We start from the raw sequence: 8,851 nt of genomic DNA, 5'->3' as shown, positions 1-8,851 counted from the left end.
TTATGCACACTTGCTTTGTTTGAGACTGAAGTATTGTGAACAAAGCTGCAACCTGAACACAGGACTGTGGGTAAATTGTGACACAGAGACTTCTACCCAGTGCTTGACCTCAACTCAGAGTCATGATTACTAGACACAGGGAAGAGGGGGGAACAGGGGACGGCTGATACCAGGACACAAAGCACCACTCACAGGAAGGAATAATTCTGCCCACACCACAGTGGGCTGACTCAGTTCACCACAACCCACGACAGGTTCCACGAATAACTAGAACTGAGGTCTCCAGGCTGCCCAACTAAGAGTGATTGAAAGGAGGTGGAAATGTGCATGACACTGAGTTCATCTGTGCCCATTTCTACCATGCACATTCCAGGAGCACACAAACCCCACTACCATGTACAGTGTTCTGTGTTCAGGAACACTTTTAAACAGTTTAAATAGTTGTTAAACTTTAAGGCAATGGATGAATAAGGAAACAAAACATAATTAACCTTAAAAAATCCACTTGCAGTCCTTAATCTGCTTAAAAGTGGGTGACAGGCTTTAGGAGAAAATTGGCTAAGTCCCCACTAGGGACACCCGTGTTCCCATTACAGAACTGACTGAGCCCAGCCTCACGGCTTCCCACACTTTTCCTCATAATGCATCATGGGAAACTGTAGATGACGCTACAAGCAAAGGAGCCCCTACCACCGACGTTGGAATTACAGACACAGTTCCTTGCTTCAGGGTTCAGAATGACTAACTCCTAGATGTCATAGGCATTTGGGATGTCTGGGGCTGTCAACCCAAAGGCAGAAATCTCCCATTGTCACCTTTTCTGTCCATCTCTACATTTCTGTATCTCTGACCCTTCTCTCTCTATCATTGTACCAAGGTCTTTCATATAGATGAAAAGGAACTAATGGTTATTTAGATAAATGAGGGACATGATATTGCTAACACTCGATATGAAGGGTACACACACATTAAAATGAAAAAAGGTCATTGCCTTCAACTTTTTAAAATTAGGATAACATAAAAATTCACATGATCTGAATCGCATCACAGCCATCACCATACACACTCAGGTCACCCAATTCTGCACTGGGCCCTGTCCTATCTGAGGCATCTGACCCCATGCCTGCTATCTAGGGGCAGCACATGCAGATAGGACTCCCTCTGCCCATGAAAACCAGCCCAGCCCTCACCCTGCAGCTCTGGCACAGGAGCTCCAGCCCCAGGACTCTCAGGTGTCCACTCAGTGATCACACTCAACACAGATGCTCACCATGGAGACTGGGCTGCGCTGGCTTCTCCTGGTCGCTGTGCTCAAAGGTATGATGGAGAACGCGGGGCACTGAGTCTGGGAGAGGACGGGAGTGAGAGACACAGAGAGTGCAACAGCTTCCTGACCAGGACGTCTGTGTTTGCAGGTGTCCAGTGTTAGGAGGAGCTGGAGGAGTCCGGGGGAAGCCTGGTCACGCCTGGAGGATCCCTGACACTCACCTGCACAGTCTCTGGATTCTCCATCAGTAGCTACAACATGGGCTGGATCCGCCAGGCTCCAGGGAAGGGGCTGGAATACATGGGATGGCTTATTACAGGTGGTAGCGCATACTACGCGAGCTGGGAGAATGGTCGATTCACCATCTCCAAAACCGCGACCACGGTGGATCTGAAAATGACCAGTCTGACAGCCTCGGACACGGCCACCTATTTCTGTAGCAGAGACAGTGAGGGGCCCTCACACTGTGCCCAGACACAAACCTCCCTGCTGGGGAGCGCGGCTCCACCAGGGGGCGCACAAGACGCACTGAGCCCAGATTCCTGTCCTGCACAGGCGCAGAGGGAGATGAAGCCCTGGTTTCCTGTCAGGGAATTGGGGTTTCCTCTCCTGTAACAGTTTTGAGGAAAGAATTCTACTGTTTGATTCTGTCCCTCCTAACTTCAAAGACGGAGAGAAAGTTTGATGTAAAAGGAAGAAGTCCTAAATGAACAATTTGGTTCATGGACAGCAACTGTGCTCACCAGGGTCAGAGATGTGGGAATATTGAGGACACTATTGAGTCTCTTCCAAACTGACTCCCGACAGCACCCTCAGGGCACTGAAAGCTTTGGACAGTTTCAGTTTTCCCTGTGTAACCAGGGACAGCTGAGACAGGGTCGTTGATCTGTTAAACAGCAACTATTCCACTCATCCCTCTCCTGCCACAACCAGCAAGTGTGCACTGAACCAACCTTTGACTGTACATTTGGGTGATCCACACTCACTTTCTGCAGACTTTAACCCGACCTGCATTTCCCCTTTAATCCTGGAACAGTCTGTGGTCCCTGTGTGAACATCACAGCACTCAGGAATGCACTTGCAGCTCAGCTGTGTCTCAGGCTGAGCTTCTGCAGGCACCTGGGAAGCCTACAGAGACTTCCTCATCCTCTAGGTCCTGGGACCCTCCTGGGGGGCTCCCTGCCTGAACTCAGGAGGGAAATGCACTGGACATAGTCAAGGTCATAACTGAATGGAAAGTGTTGGGTGTGCCCTTCCAGCTGATCTGGTTCTGCTCCAGTGTCTTGGGACCCCCTGCACCTGCTGTGGTTCAGCAGAGCAGAAAGTGGGACACACAGTGGCTGTGCACTCTGGGGCTGGAGTCCACATCACGGGGAGATGTGTCTGTGGCTCCAGCATGATGCCCAGTGTCCTGAGGCTGAATCACAGCTGCAGGAAGAGCCATTCTTAGACCATGTGTCCAGAGTCCCTGCTCTTCACTCCATGTCATGCTGACTGGAGTTATCACTCCACTTTAGTCTTTCATCTATTTAGAGAGGGAACATCCATGCTGCATATCACAGTGCTGGATCGAGCCCATTTACCCGCTTTCCCATACTTGTAGTGAAAATGCACCCTGGAAGACAGTAGATGATGGATCTGTTATGAAGCCCCATCTCCAAGGTGGGGACACTGATGTAGTTCCCTGCTCCTGGGTTCCAGCTGCCAAGCCTTGAGTACACTGCCTTCATTTATCATCTCCATAAAACATTGGCAATCACAGCACCAGTATTCAGAGATCTGAATCTTCATGATTTCCCATTTTTGCCATTTCATTATCATAAATGTTTGATAAATAATATTTAATATAGAATATGAAGTACAATGATATGTGTTGAATAAATGAATGTATACTGAGTGGAATAATGAAGTCAGACTTACTGACATGTTTATATCAAAACCCACGTTTTTCCTGGTAGAATGTCGTTTGTCTAATGTCTTGGAATTCTGCAGACACTATATTCGCTTCACTGCTGTCACCATGCTGCACAGTAGATCCCTCAGTGTGTGGGCCTGTGGGACTGAAACTCTGACCTTGCTCCATCGTCTCCTCTGTTCCTCCCAAGCACAGATGTTGGTCTTCACCATTGAATTTCTGGCTTGTTACTTCATCCTTTTTATCTCATGTACATAGCATCACATATTATTTGGCTTCTTGGCCTGGATAGTTTAGCAGAGTGTACTTATCCTGACATATTATCCTTGGATATTATTCTCCAGGATCATCCATGTTAACCAAGATACCAGAATTTCTTCCTCTTTACTGCCATATAAACTCCCTGTTAAAATATAACTCTGTCCATTTGTCCCATTATCCATCCTTCTTCAACGCTAATTTCACTGCCTTATATGTGTGACCTCTTGAGAATGATGCTGCTTTAATTGAACATGGGACTGCAGAGCTGTTTGCCACAGTTACTGCACATCCCGTGGTCTCCTCCCTGGGATTTCATATTCCTTCTACCCAGGAATGGTGTTGGAGGATCCTGTGATAATTATATTTCTCAGCTTCCGATGTTTTCCATGAAAGCTTTCCTAATTTACCTGACTCCAGCCTTTACCAGGTCATCATCTCTCTCTTCCTGCACAACATGTGTCAGCTCTGGTATGTCTGGTAATACAAAGTCTAACAAAGGGATGGGATATCTCATTGTTTCTCCAACATGTACATGCATGATGATCCCAGATTTAAAGCATTTTATACATTTGCCTTTACATATGCTATTTAAAAAATTACAGATATACTTTCACCTCTTTTAAAACTTGCATTTGTCCAAAAAGAAAAAGAGACAGAGACTGACAACAGTGATCTTCTGAATCCTGGAGCACTTCCCAGATGCCCATAAAAGCTGGCATTTGGTAAGACCATAGCCAGGTGCATGGAATTCAATCCGGGTCTAACACATGGGATTAACTCAGACTTCTCGCACTACCTCCCAGAGTACACATTGGCAGGAATCTGAAATTGCGACCTAAACTGGTACATAAACCTAAGCATCCTGATGCAGGAGGCAGGAATCCCACAGGCTAACTTCAATGCTGCTCCTGTCACCCACGTTGTCAGTCACTGCATTTGAACAATTGATTGCTTCCCCTGTGATTCAGTTCCATGAGTTCATTCAACATTTGGATCTAGGCTCCTAACCATATATATAGTTATCTTTCATTTATTTTAAAAATCTATCTATTTGATTTGAAAGGCAGTGTTATGGCAACAGAGGAAGAGACCAACAGAGGGAGAGAGAAGCTTCCATCCACTGGTTTCCTTCCTGAATGGCTGCAAAGGCTGGGCAAGGGCAAGACTGTAGCCAGGAGCCTGGAACTTCCTCCAGTTTCCCACGAGGCTTGAAGGGGACACACACTTGAGTCATCATTGACAGAGTTCCCTGGTCCATGAGCAGGGAGCTGGATTTGAAATACAGCAAGCAGGGTCTGAACCCATGCTGCTGAGTGATGCTGCATGGGGATGGCAGCTTAACCTGTGGGACCAAATGTTGGACAACCCATGTGTGACCTGAAAATGCTTTCTCCCCATCTGTGGTTTTTTGGTTCTTCTATTACTCTCTTTGTTACACAGAAGCTCTGTGGTTGGATCCATTATCTTTTGCCTATTTTTGCTTGTTGCCTGTACAGTGGAGATTATCAAAATATCATTGCCCAAACCAATGTCAGCTTGCTTTTGTCCAGTGTTTTCTTCTAGAACTGTACTGTCTCAGGTCTTGCCTGTAAGGCATTCCTCAAGTTCACTCTGTTCTAATCTGGTGTGAGATGACCACATAACTGAATTATTTTCAGGTGCATTCAAGTGTCCCCAACCCCAGGTAACGACAGGAAACCCATCCCCATCCTGGGCTTTTTCACCGTGCATTCTCAGAACTCACATTCTCAGAACGTGTTCCTTATTTCTAGGTTTCTGTTCTGTCCCAGGGCTCTGGGTGTCTATGTTATCCCAGCACCAGGCTTAATTTCAGCTCAGATGTGATGACGACTCCTGCTTTGCTATTTTTCCTCAAGACCATTCAGCCATCATGAACCCTGTTTTTTCATGATAATTCTTGAAGTTGCTTCCTGGTCCTGTGAAGAATGTCAGGCTGTTTCACAGGAAATGCATTGAATCTGCAAATCACATTGTAGCTTGGCTATTTTAACAAGCTCATTCCCTCAAATCCATGACTACATCATTCCAATTTACAGGTAATCTTCAGATTCCTTTTCACTTTTTAAATTATTATATATTATGGAAGTAGGAAGCAAGACCCCTATCTTACACCTTACATGAAAATCCACGCAAGATGGATTAAAGATTTAATCTATGACCCTACACCATCCAGTTATTAGAGAACATTTAGGAAAACCTGCAAGACACTGGCACAGGAATAGAATTTTTGGAAAAGACCTGAGACATAGGCAGTCAAAGACAAAATTAATAAATGGGATTATATCAAATTGAGAAGTCTCTGTATGGTAAAAGAAACACCCAGGTAATTGAGAGGTATCTGAGAGAATGTGCAAAATATTTGAAGCTATGCCACTGATAGGGATTAATAACCAGAATCTACAAAGAGATTAAGAAATCCCAAACAACAAAAACAACTGAGTTAAGAGATGGGCCAATAACTCAGACATTTTTCAAAAGAGGAAGTCCAAATGGCCAACAGACACATGAAAAAATGTTCCGGATCACTAGCCATCAGGGCAAAGCCATCCATCATGCAGTACCCCATAGGGAGGTGTACGGAGCAAAAAGGTTTCTTGAGCTCACAGCTGTAGAGGCTGGAAGTCCAGGATCAGACAGTGAGAATGTTGTGTCATCAGGCATCATAACATTGTGAACACGGATGGGAGGGACCTCATCCCCACACAGGACGTCAGACGAGACCAGGGCTGACTCCAGTAGCACTGTGCTCTGTGCTGAAGCTGGGGACCCAGGAGATCTACTGTGATCTCCATAGCAGATTCCCCAGAAGTGAACAATCTATTTCTGTAAACATCCAGACCGTGTACTCCCTGTCAGTGCTGTTACGTTGGGGCCATGCTCAGCACTGATGGTTTGAGGACAAACCACACCCACCCCCACAGGCTGCTCCCAGCATTCCGTGTGGCCCTGATAGATGCACTGGAGACCTCAGCTTCCTCCATGAGGCCCTGACGTTGAATCCACTCATGGTGGGAGTCATCACTGGATGCACTCCCCAGAGACGATGCCATTCCACGTCTCTCAGGCACCTGTGCTAGTTTTACTCAGTGGTGGTCAGTGTGGAGGATGCAGGGGGCAAGGAGACCTGATCAGACCTCCTGTCTCAGTGCTCTCCTGCAGGCACTGGGGTCCCAGCTGTGTGGCCCTTCCACCTGTCCTTACCCTCCTGCACAATAGAGCCCACCCCTCCACCAGGTCCTCTCCCTCTGCTGCTGGACCCTGTCCCCGACTGTCACTTCCCCACGTGCCATGCTTCTCCTCCCCAGTCCTCAGCTTTGGGGGTGGAGCCATCCCCTGAAGATGCAGACTTCTGTGTCTTGGGGGATCAGGGCTGGCACAGTGTCTGGGGTGGAGTCTGCTCACGAACATTTTCTACAGGATTTCACCAGGACATGGGTCATGATGGTTTCCTCCTGCAGGTTGATAACTTTATTACTCAGTGGACACAGCGGATCAGGGTCTGGGGCATTGAGGCTGAGGATGCTGTTCCTGCAGAGCCGTGAGCAGAGCCAGCACTGCTTGGTGTGCATATGTGGTCACTCCAACTGAGCAGCTGAAGGCTGCATGTTAGGTGGAACTTACCCTCCATACTTGACGCACGGAGCCTTCCATCATGCATGTATTGACTTCACCACCCAGTGATCCCATTGAGAGGGGCACTAAGGAGGGGCAAGTCCATGAAGGTTCTGCCTGCATTGAAGGGAATACAACCCTTAGAAAGATCCTTCAGGCCAGCGCCGCGGCTCACTAGGTTAATCCTCTGCCTGTGGCGCCTGCACTCTGGGTTCTAGTCCCAGTTATAGCGCCGGATTCTGTCCAGGTTGCCCCTCTTCCAGTCCACCTCTCTGCTGTCACCCGGGAAGGCAGAGGAGGATGGCCCAAGTGCTTGGACCCTGCATCCTCATGGGAGACCAGGAAGAAGCACCTGGCTTCTGGCTTCGAATTGTCACAGCGCACCGGCCATGGCCCACCAGTGGAGGCGGCCATTTGGGGGATAAACCAACGGAAGGAAGACCTTTCTCTCTGTCTGTCTGTCTCTCTCTCTCTCTAACTCTGCCTGTCCAAAAAAAAAGACCATTCAATAACTTAAGTTTTAAATTTGAGTTATCACACATGAATCAGAGAGGAGGACGAGAGAAAGAGAGATGTTCCGACACTGCGCTTTCCTAAGTGTTGCTGTGGCCAAGTCTGCTTCCCAGCCTAGCCCGGTCTCAGGACAACAATCAGGTGCATCCACAAGAGTGACAGGGCCCAAATATCCTCCCATAAACTTCTGGGTCCTGGGGCTGCAGGAGCAGGAATCTGGTACTGGGAGCCAGAGCCACATGGCAGACCCTGGCACTTCCCTGGAGGATGTGTGCATCTTAAACAGTGCTACTTTCAATTTATTATTTCCATGAAATTTGATGACACAGTTAAGACTAATATACTGCATATTTGTGCAAAATATCATATTCTTACTCTGCTTTATTTTCAGTTTCATTCTTGTAAGATTTTCAGATATTTTGCTTAAAAACTAAGAAAAACTCATTTACCTGAGCCTCACGGAACCTGCAAACTCAGGACCTTCGACTTCTGCCACAAAACCTACATGATGCACAGGGCTGAATTGGATGAATCTGTTGTGAAGGAGCCCAAAGGGGCTCAGGCCTTAATGTGACTGGAGGAGTTGGGCCAGGGCAGGTTGACACAGGAGCTGTGGGCAGCAACGTGGGATGTGATTTTTGCTCTTGGCATAGTTGTGATGAGGAGTGAGAGAGGCACAGGTGAGTCACACTCACCACACACTTTCAACATGTGGGGCTGCCTCTGTATCTATCACAGCTCAACAGCATTGCCCATGGAAGCAAAATTGCCCAGCAGAGAAATTGTGAAGAGCAGACAGGCAGACAGACACTGGTACTTGCGTGGAAACTGGTCCCCTGTGCATCTCTCTGTAAAATTGGAATCCAGCAAAAGTGCTCCTTGTTCTGCTGCTGGCAGGGAGTTCTGCAGACCTCACCAGGAAGCCCCAGTGAGTGCTGAGTGTGAACTGGGGCAGAGCTGAGTCCTGTGGTGAGGGGCACGGATCAAGGTGCTGGGGATTCCTCTTACCACACTGGAGCTGGGGACACATCCACACTGTACTGATGATTTCTCCTGTAATGTTGAATGGACCAAGAGCTAAGGGAACCCATGAAAACATGTTGTAGGTCCATTCACATAAAAGGACTCAGACAGGGTTCAGTGTGCAATGAGAGCACACAATTCATCACTCGTCCCATAAGTGTGCACTGACAGACTACCTCGGGACACTCTCATCAGTCTGGGCACAGTCCTGTCTGAGGCGTCTGACCCCATGCCTGCTA

The sequence above is a fragment of the Oryctolagus cuniculus genome, chromosome 20 (genome assembly GCF_051225735.1).
Source record: "Oryctolagus cuniculus isolate XC-2025 breed Fujian yellow rabbit chromosome 20, ASM5122573v1, whole genome shotgun sequence".
NCBI classification, from domain to species: Eukaryota; Metazoa; Chordata; class Mammalia; order Lagomorpha; family Leporidae; genus Oryctolagus; species Oryctolagus cuniculus.
Note: the sequence above shows the minus strand (reverse complement) of the source record.